Source organism: Convolutriloba macropyga, chromosome 2 (assembly GCF_964194025.1).
Source record: "Convolutriloba macropyga chromosome 2, txConMacr16.3, whole genome shotgun sequence".
In the NCBI taxonomy this organism is placed as follows: domain Eukaryota; kingdom Metazoa; phylum Xenacoelomorpha; order Acoela; family Convolutidae; genus Convolutriloba; species Convolutriloba macropyga.
Window position 1 is genome coordinate 15033777 of NC_134469.1, and position 11000 is coordinate 15044776.

The 11000-nt window shown below is 36.9% G+C and overlaps 1 long non-coding RNA gene across 1 annotated transcript in view; it reads left to right on the forward strand.

The window, feature by feature from the left end:
- The window catches only part of LOC142335142 (uncharacterized), a 56803-nt gene extending 51457 nt beyond the window's left edge, over positions 1-5346 (forward strand). Inside the window, exons 2-3 of the long non-coding RNA XR_012758851.1 lie at positions 4714-4768; positions 5165-5346. This is a non-coding gene — a long non-coding RNA (uncharacterized LOC142335142). The remainder of the gene's footprint in view (positions 1-4713; positions 4769-5164) is intronic.
- The last annotated feature ends 5654 nt before the right edge of the window (positions 5347-11000 follow it).

An 11000-nucleotide genomic window follows, 5' to 3' on the forward strand; every position in this document is an offset into this window, starting at 1 on the left:
GTGCAATGGATTATATGTTCTTTTTGATGGAATAATTTTTGATTTTAACGACTCCGACACCGTTTTCTTTGAAGTTTCAATTTTCAATTTTGCGTTCGTCTGTATATTTTGTTTGTTTTTGTAGCTGTGTGGCGTTTTCCGGATTGAGAAATGTCCAAATATCTGCATGCAAAAGTATGAATAATCTTAAACCAGTTTAATTATTTCTGTTGTTGGTTATTTGTTTTCATTAACTGAAATTATTTGTTTTCAAATTTGCCCTATTTTGTTTAAATTTGCCCTCTTTGTTCCTTTGTCTAGTTTTTATCAAGTTTCATCGCGGACAGGTCGCATAACTTTGTTGGCAAGTACAGCGAAACGTGTTCCGTTTGCATTTTATTTTACGCTTTTTTGACTTCGTCATAAGGTAATTTTTTTTTCAAAAATTAGAAATTGTTTATTGGATGTAAATTATTTTCGTTTATATTTGAGTTTGTTGTCTGTCTTGTCTTGTAGTGTAGTAAATTTCAAGGTCAAATCTCTTTGAACATATGAAATGGCATTATTCATTAAAAGATTTTAGTAGACCATCTTTCTCATTTGGTAGACCCTTGACCAAAAATAGTGGAAGAGCGAAGTCAAAAACTAGGTGCGATTGCACACACTTGAGCCTCTTTGCTTATATTTTGCTTAAAACTTCTCGAATCGTTTATTCTTACTTCAATTGTAATTTCGTTCATTTATGAATGCTTTTCCATCTGAACAGTTTTTACTTGCTTCCACAAAACTTAAATATTCAGTTTGACAAATACTTTTTTTTAAAATCTATGAAGTCTTTTTTCAACTACAAAGTTCTTTCAGACAGTCATACTATATGCGCAGTGATTTGGCTGCACCTTGTTCAGTTGAAGTCTGCGTACATTTCTTCGATAGCTTGTATGGTAGTAGGAATTTTATAATTTAATTCGTGATAAAATTTTTTTATGATTTCAAGAAATCTTAACGAAAAAGACAACCAAATAACAAAGTTACTGATCAAAACACCAGAATGACTCAATAGTAACGGTGTTATTCCAAAGATGCAGCTAAAATAAAAAGCCCTTCTTTCCTCCTTGCAGCCCGGTAACTGTAATATATTGGATCAAAATTTTTTTCTTCAACAAAAGTTTGATTTTTTGGATCATCAATGTGTCAACTAAAGCTTGTCATCCTTCAGGTGATTTGATGGGTAGCGCTTGCGATAGGACTTTTATTAAAATAGTCAATTTTATTCATTACTACGACGAATTGGAATGATATAATCCTCGACCATTGCTTGCACTTTTGAAACTTCCTGAATGGTAAACCTGTATATATTGAAGAGCGCCTCCCGCAATTTGACTTGGAAATTCAAAAGCTTGCTAACCTATTGAGTTCGGTAACCACAGTGTACAACTCCAAGCTAATTTTTTAAAAAAAAAGATAATTGGGTTTGACACAACCTACTGACAAAATAAAAGATGTAGAAGACCTAGAGTCTCGCGCAATTGAAAAGTCTCCTTCTGAACGTAATCAACTTAACAACCCAAAACCAAGTCTAATGCCAAAAGAACAGCACAACAAAACAACACAAGATGTATTTGATTTTGATAACTGTGATCTGCCAACTGGGAGCAACATCGGGTGGGGAAAAACATTACTCCGCCCAATTGATGATTGTTTTTTCACTGGAAAAACGCGGCTTGAAAAACTAGACACAGTGTATCTATTTTTTCCCTCTTTTCTTTCGACAGCATTTTTTACTCAAATAATTGGACAATCATCTATTAGCTGAAATTGGGAAATCCTTTTGAGCTATCTGTGGTTTACAAATGTGCAATCCTTGACTGACAAGGAAAATTGCTCACCCTGAATATATATTCTCTATCACGGTGCCAACCACTGATAGTGAAAAGGACAAAAAAGCAGTTGTAGGTTTTATATGCGAGAGGACTGTAAACTTAATTTTGTTTTTACAGTCCACGACTCTTTAATTTTTGTTTCGAAGATTTAAATGATCAGATGTACAAACAAAATGGATTAAGAGATGAAACTTTTGTTTCTGGTGATTTTCACATATATCTCCGACACGCACCATCCGCGAAGCAACAAGATTAGGTCATTTGGTTTTGAATTACAAAACACCAAGCGCGCAAGAGTAGCCATGTTGACCGGCAAATGTATTGATTAAGTTTTCTCAGAATAGTGATATACGTTGTAACACTGAAACGGACTTTTAGCCATCATTGCTCTACTAATTGAATTAGGTTTGTCAGTTGTATCGTTTCGAACCGATAAACATTTTTCAGTCGCAGTTTTAAAATTTTTAAATTAAAACAATTTTTCTTAAGTTTTCTCGATCTTATCCGTTATAATTTAGGCTAATTAGATAAAAATGATCCTAAAAGCTCTTGGTGTGATTTAAGTTCATTTATTTTATAAGTTTTTGATGATAAATATCTCGTTATAAAGAAAAAAACTGGAAGCAACGATTGATTCACAAACAAATTTAAAACCATTACAAACGAAAGAGTCCGTGCTCATAGAGCACTCATACCTAATTCTACTGCTGAAATTGAAACCCGTTTCAAACAATTACGGTATTTGGTCACACAATCTGTGCGAAAGGCTTGCAAACAACAGTATGTTCAAAAATTGAATATATCTTGATATACAGCAAAGAAGCTTGGTCTTCAAAAGGTTTTTGCTTCAACAAAAGAGGTCAGCGAAAAACATCGACATTAAAAAATTTAACAACTGTTTTGTTGAAGAAGGCAAAAATGATAAGCACGAACTTTGTGAAAGAAAACTGTGAGACAATTTTGCCATTTAACAAATTGACTGTTTTCTTATTTCTTGTTGACACATACAGGATATTTATTGCAATGAAGAAGTCAGCTGGTGATGACGGGATATTGACAATTTTTTGAAGATCGTGGCATCAGTCATTAGTGTTCACTGTTCCTGAGCAAGCTGTGTGAACAGATTCTAAACACATAAATATTTGATTTCCTTGACAAAGAAAAAATTCTATCTACAGAGTTCTTCGGTTTCCGGTCAAAACATTCAAAAGCACACGCTATAGCTTCAGTTGCGGAAATGATGTGAAACGCAATGCTTTCGCTAAATAAGAGTTTTGCTATTTTCATTTACTTTCAAAAAGCGTTTGAGACAATTGATCAAACAATTTTTCTGAAATTGATTTTAAAAAAGGAATTTTAATGATAAAGGAACAAATTGACTGATTCTTTTCCCCGAAAAAAAAACGATATATAGTCCACGGATCAAAACAGTTGAAAGGAATTTAAAACAAGGTAGATGTGCCTCAAGGTTAAACTTTGGGTCCATTGTTTTTCTCGTATTTGTTAATTATCTGCTTCGGTCTGTTGCAAGCAGTTGGAAAATAAAATTTTTTGCAAATAATACCACAAACCTAACCAGTGTTAAAAGTTTAGAAGTTCATAATAGCCTCAAAATAATTTTAGAAAAAATGATAAATAGTGTTTGAGAAACCAACTTTTGATTAACAGCAAGAAAAATAAAATTGCGCGTTGGCAGAATTGAACAAAACTAACAAACTAAGGTGCTAGTCGAACTCCATGAAAAAATAATTTCTTTCAAATATCTGGGGTTTTCTTGGGAGAGCGTCTCGATAAACGTCTTATTGATTAGTTTTGCAAAAATGTAGCGAATTTCAAGGGAATGCAACTTTGAGCAAGAAATTTTTTTCTCGAAAGCCTGTTTAATTCAACTTTATAGTAGCTACGCGAAGCCAATTATATCTTTTTGCGTATTAGCTCAGGATTGTACATCAAAATTTAAACTGAATGCTGTTTGTTGTCTACAAATTTTTTTTTTCAAAAACTGTTTTTTTTTTCCAGAATGAGAGCAGATCATGTTTGTTTGCTTTAAAGCTATACAATGTGCTCCAGTTTTTGACTTTTACCTTGAAGCTCTTGTGAAGAAGGTCATAAATTGGATAGCCAAATCTTATCACTTCGATTTTCTCCAGTTGGGCAGGTCAAACACGTGGTTATCCGTCAGGTCACTCGTTCATATACCCAAAATCAAAACACAGACGCAGAAGTGCTTCAGATTTTTGGTTATAAAAATGTTCAATCACCATGCTAAAGAAAATTATATGCCTAAATCAGTGTATAAAAATGAATTTTTCAAACTGAACTAATCTTAGAACAGACTATTTAGATAATAAAGACGTTTTTGATATGTTTTATTATGTATTGCACGTTTATCTAGATTCTCTGGGCACGTCCTGCAAATTCATTTGAATCGTATGGTTTCCTCGGTTGCAATTTTTAATTGCAATTCAAAGAGGATTGTTGAAAAGTTAGTTAGTTCAAATGCTGGACATTCAATGATTTGTGCTCTTATATATGTAAGCAAAAACCTTTTTTGGACAGTCATTTTTGTAATTTTGTTTTACGTGATTTTTAAGTCTTTTGAAAATCCGGGTCTTTCCCATTATAGCTCATGAAATTCCAGCAAAAGTGTCCGTAATTTCATCCTCCTTTCCATATTTGTTGTCCTTTTCCATTATTTATGTAATATTTAGACTCCATCTGCAGGTACTCTAGTAAGAGCCATTGCATTGCTACTAAAGTGCAAAATTTACTGATGGCAAAACAGGAACAAAAGGTTCTGATGATTACAAGAGTATGTATCGGGAAGGGGGTTATGTATGGAAACAACCGCTAGGCGTCTGGATGACTGGAAATCAGAGACGAATTCGCGCAGTGTCACAGGATGGAGCGTTCGTTCTGAGTATTGACCTCGGCGGCCGCCGTATTGGCCGACAGGGGTTGAGATGACAGCCAAAAATGAGAAATTTAGCTAGAAATTTATGCAAAATGAGCCAGTTGATTAATTCTAGAGCTGTGGATTTCAACGTAAAGCGGTATTCATTAAGCGTAGAAACATTTCTTTTGATCAAGAAACATTGCTTTTGAGGGTTGCAAGCGTGGGCGACGGGGGGGGGGGGGGTACGGCTACCAATGATGCCGAATAAAACGAAACGTAACCAATCCAACACCATTGGCAAATAGTGATTTTCTGGCCGATTAGAGATTTGTTGACCAATTAGAACTAGCCTGTTAGTAGAATTTTCATGACTTATTTGGCTCAACACCCTGTCGGCTAATATTCCTAGAACCAACGACCTTGGACCCAGCTGCCTTGAGCCGACAGACAGAAACCTAGTTTAGGTTGTGACAGATAACTGCAGTGTGCATTGTTACAGGTGCCTTGTTACATATGACTCCAGAAAAGCATACAAGGTATATGAATTGTATGATTTGTTAACCAAAGAAGAATAATATATTTACTAACTCAGACTTTTGAGAACTCCGGAAGAATTTTATTCAGGCAGAGTTAACTTATTTTTCCTACCCCCGATTAGTTGGGGGACGCACAGGTTTAGTTGTGCGACCCTAGAATGCTGTGATCAGACCATTTCCCATACTTTGCCCTCTGATCAGACCGTAGTGCAACCACTATCCTTCCGATCAGACTGTCGTGCGATCCAAAAATTTGTGCGACTTTCGAGCGACTCAAAAATTTTGTTTATACTCAAATGGTTTTCTGGTCGGTCAATTTTACCCAATTGATACATTTGTCGAGAAAGCTCCCGGTGGAATTGCTGGACTTTTATTATGACTTAAATTACGAAATTTCTTGAGGTCTGCTTTTACGATAACTTAAGGAAGCTACTGTAACAGTTCACTGATGACGGTCGAAAAAAGTCTCGAATCACATTTTCGAATTGGCGATTTCCACAATTTCTGTTATACCGAATGGTAATTTTTAAGTCTTTCCGATAAAAGGTGTAATCTGAACCCCACTCCTTAAAATTATCTTGGTTTGCGGTGCGTATCTATTTGATTTAAACAGCTTGTTTAAGAAGTTTCAGAGTCAACTTGAACTTGGAAAAAAATTATGATTATCAAGCGAACAATGAGAGTAAGTATGAACAAAAGTGTGTAGACTGCGGGAAACATGATTAGAAGTGAATATGTGACAGTCAAAGCTTGATCATTCATCATAAAATATGCGGGACAGGTTGAGAGCTTATTTTAATTTGGTACAGTTTGGTTGTCTGCCTGTGTAAATCTCACCCTTTGTACTAATTTTATTGCACACAGTGATTTAAAATACTAATATAGTATGTACTAGTTAGTTAATATAAATATCCATAAGATTAGTTACAAAGTGTTTGATTTGAAGTATCAATTTTTAATTTCGTTTGCTTCGCGGTTGGTATACTGATGTGAGCATTTAAACTAGCTCAGCCAAATAGCTTTAATAATTGCAAGGTTGAAAGTATTTGCGATCAATGAACAGAAATGATAATTTGGGTTCAAAGTCGTTCTCAAATACTGCAAGATTGCGCTTTAAGTTACTAGAATTGCCAAATGAAATTTCAAGTTTAATCTTTTTAGTTCTTAAGTTTCATTCTTTGCGTCCCACGGCAACATTTCTCTCCGTCCTGTTCATAGCATCCATAATCGTAATCAATATATCGGAAAGGGTGATCGGGGGATGTGCCCATACTGCCTTGGTGATGATTTGTACTGCTGATTTTAATTGCATTCTCCCGCTTTCGTTTATTCTAGATTCATAGAAAACCCCTAGTTACTGTCGATCCTGGGGGAAGTACCTCGTAAAATACTGCCCGGTGTTATTTCGTATTTTGTCAGATGGAAGCTGCCGTGACAGCTTGACATCGACGGTTGACTCGCTGCGCGGCAGAGGGCTCGAAAGTTTGTGATAAATGCTGAAGCTCAATTCTTTGTTTTCTTAATGGCGTTACCATCTTCCTGCTTCTTTTTCGGCTTCACACTTTAACCGGTTGTTCTCCCTTCCATATTTTCTTGTTAGGAAATCGAATCTATCGTAAATTATATTTTGTTCTTTGCAAAAGTTTTCAAAAGAAGATTCTATATTTTTTTTGTTTTTATCTTATCAAGATGGATTGTCAATTGTTTAGACGTGAAAATGCGACGGCCCTGAGTGCCTGACTGAGGCACATCAAGCGGCTGCTGTTTGATATTTTGAGGTTTCTTCTTGATGCAATTTTTGACTGTTCGTTTTGTGTCAGTCTTTTTTGTAATGGTTAAGTGACTCTGCTTGAAGTCACTGAGAACTTACGTCTTTAACTGTTCAAGTTGCAGTAGCTATTAGTTTAATGTATTATTTTCAGAAAAATAGACGTATTTTCTTTATATGGTTTCTGAGTGCTACAGTAAAGAAAACTGTTTATTCAACAATGAAGAATTTGCAGATTGACAGCATTTAACAAAACTTTTTCTTTAGCGTGGTCTTTGATGTTCATTAAGTACAATTGAGAAGTGCTACTCAAAAAACAGTCACCTTGGGAGTTAACTATCTGTTCCTTTTTCGGGAGAATGACCATTTTTTCCGTGGCACCTCTTGGTTTTGAGCACATTTCCCAGACTCTGCAAAGGTTACTGATCAGACCGTTCAGACTCTGGAAACCGCTCTGTTCAGACTATCTAGACCATAACACACAACTGTCCAGACCTTTAATCACGCTATGATCAAACTACCCAGACTCTGGGCGGGACTCTGATCAGACTGTGCAGAACGTAGATAATTCTGTCAGACTGTGGAGTGGTCGGGGTGTATGCTCCGTGCGCAACCCAAGTCTGTCTGATCGGCACTGGCTTGGGTCGCGCACCTCACCCTGGGTGTTGCTAACCCGTTGGTACCTTATGTCACAAGGTAACTTTTTCAACAATGCAATTCATCAGTACCCGAAAAAAAATATACCGTGCAAAAACATCTCCAAAGCTCATTGTGCGAATTGGCAGATCTTAAATACTCATTGTCCCTTCAAAACTTTGAAAGATTTCCCCGCCGACGCATCAAGGACAGACTAGTTTCAATCAAATTAGAAGACAGTAAACAAGAAATCCACTAAACCCTCTCATGAAGAATATACTGACGTGTGAATACGTTCTCTATGTACACTGTAAATACTCCATATCAAGTTTGGTTCAATTTGAACAACTCTTTGATCGGATCAAAAACACCTATAATCAAAAACTCGTTATTCGAATAAATTGCAAATTTCCTTACGAAAAGCTAGCATTTTTCTTGGGCGAGCTATAGAAATCGCTTTTGCTGTGGGATGGTCTGGACATATCCGACTTCGAACGCACGAAGAACGCACTAAAAGTTTTGAACGCACGATAGTCTGGACATAGGCACTTTCCGTCTGACGGTCTGAACATAGGCACTTTCCGTCCGGGACGTGTTGGACATAGGCAATTCGTCTGGGGCTGTCTGGACATATCCGGTTTTGGTCTGACTCCTCAACCTCGGACCCCATACAAATTGGGAGTGATGCCAAAAATTACGGAGTGCGGCATCTGAGATGGAATTTTGTCATAGGAATTGCATGGTCATGATGCGTTTTTGATAACTTTTCTGTTGGAGGCTTTTCTTCCGTTGAAGGGTTGCTGAGGTATGCCCATTACAAAGAGATTGTGTTGCGCCGTAACAAAGAGATTAAGTGCTAACAGCAGTTGCGCTACGGGGCAAAACTAATCGGGTCTTTTACATTATAGCCCCCCCCCCCTCACGAAATTATTGCCCCCCAAACGGTATAATTAACATAATTGCGTTGTGTACCACTAATTTGTGAGCTATAACAAAAATACAATTGACAGAGGATATATTTTGTCAAAGTTGCGTAAAATATTTTCAAAAGTTAAAAGTTATCGTCCTTACTTATCCTTAGTTGTTATTTATGATGACTACAGCCATGATTAGCGTCGGCGGTGCTCTTTTCTGACGCGTGGAAAAAAAACTAATGGTGCGTCTCAAAATTCAACCAAGCAACCACTAAAACAAATTTTGAAAATAACTAAAATTTCAATTGGGTCTTTGCAATTCTTTCCTTTGTAGCCCCCCCCCCCCCTCCAACCCAACTGTAAATACCCCATAATTGGGGGCTATGATTGGGATGAAACCTTTTCTAAATTACCCTTTTAGATTTGGCAAGGAATTAAAATCGACTTCTGCTTTGTGTCAGCAACATTTGCTTCGTGTCAGCAATACTTTAAGGCAGGCTGTTATTTCCGGTGAGAAACGAGTCCAAAATATATCAGTAAACGATAGAAAACAAACTACTATTATACGACTATACTGTGATTCTGAGTGGCGTGATGCCCGAGAGGTAAGGTGTGTGATTCACACGCCAATGATTGAGTGATCAACCCCCTGCCTCCGTGAGTCTGTCTGTGTAAGGATGAGCTCTTACTTAACCATAGCTTTAGGTTGACCTTAGCCTGACCTTAGCCTAATTGTTGTGCATGATGATTAAAACGCTATTAATGTCACTTTCGGATCAGTACCTCAAAGTGTGATAGGAAAGCCACAAGCAAGTACTCCACTTTGTGTAGGAACGTCCTTTGGGAGTGAGTCTTTTTTAAAAAGAGATTTTTCACTAAAAGTTGCTTAAGTTTTAAAATCCTGACTTTTCTCTTACCTTTTTCTCTTACCTTTTTGCTCTTAGCCTTCGCTCTTTAAAAGTTCTTTTAAATACACGCCTCATCAACTCTAGCTTTTTAAGTTGTTTAAGTTAGAGAGCTCCCTTTCAATCGTTTACGAGTTTTTAAGCTGTTTTCCCCAATGGGGGAGAACACTTTCCCTTCAATAATAGCCCCAACCGCGAGCGAAAATCGAAACATGTATTCCACTGCGATCCAAAACAGCCTTTCAAAAGTAGCAGCTTCTAATGACTTTCAAATCATGCAAATTATCCCTCCTTTTACTAAATCGATGCTTGCAAACACAGGATCTTTGAACGATGCTTACATTCAGTGTGCTAAATCGATTCTGAAAGAGTTCCCACAAGAAGTACGATCTCAAATAACCATTAGCAGAACATTCGCGCAGATAAGAGAAAAAACGCTGCACACACTGACCGTTACTTCCCCTCCAACTGTTAGAACGCAATATCACTCGATAAGATCGCGAGGCCTCAATTTGCTGGGCAAAACTGTATTTCCAATGGGCAAGCATATCCTCAACAAAGAAAGAAATTTCTACCCCAGAAGATACAACATTAAATTTGTAAATCTTCCCTACGTTTGTTCGGATACCGAAACTCTTAAATTGATCGAACTCCCAGAGGGAATAGAGCACAACCCGACAATCAATCGCATGAAAGTAAATATTGATGGGGACTTGATTTTCGACGGATATGCAACTTTAAGTGTTACTGTCCACAATGCTAACGAAGAGGAAAAGCTAAGAAAATGGTCCTATGAGAGCAAAATTGCCGATTTTAAAGACTGGAATGGCCTAGAAATAAATTCCATGTTCCCGCGCTCCATAGCTGTAGCTTTTGCGAAGAAAAAAGCCGCCAATATATTGGACACCATAAAGACTGGTGTTTTCTATGGCAAAAGGAAATGCATAAAGTCGAAAGGCAAAATCGTCAAAATGTAAGCACAGAACAGAAAAACACCCATCTGAAAACACAAGAAACAAATCCTGACAACGCCCAGGAACAAGAAATGCTCGATCAAGACTCTTTTGGCAATCTAACTATAGACGAAGAAGAAATTCAAGAAACGTTTGTAGAAGAAATTTGTAGCGGATCAACAGAAAGCCCTGAAATGTGTACCAAAGCAACAGAAAGCTCAATAACCACAGAACAAATTGAATCTTTGTCTAACCAAATTTCAACTGAAAAACAAAGCAACAACATTATGAAATCAAACTCTCCAAAAAGACTAAATTCATCAAAAGTCGAGCCTCTCAAAGGAGTTGTTTTGAAACAATACTGGACAGTCAACAAACAAACTCAAAACCATCAACGAAAGCAACAGAACACTGAAATACCAAGACACTTTCTGAACACTGAATGGCGTAAAAAGAAAAACGAGTTGAATAACAATAGCAAATGATTGAGCATAAAATTTTCAGCTTGAATTCCTGTGGCATTAAGAGCCCGA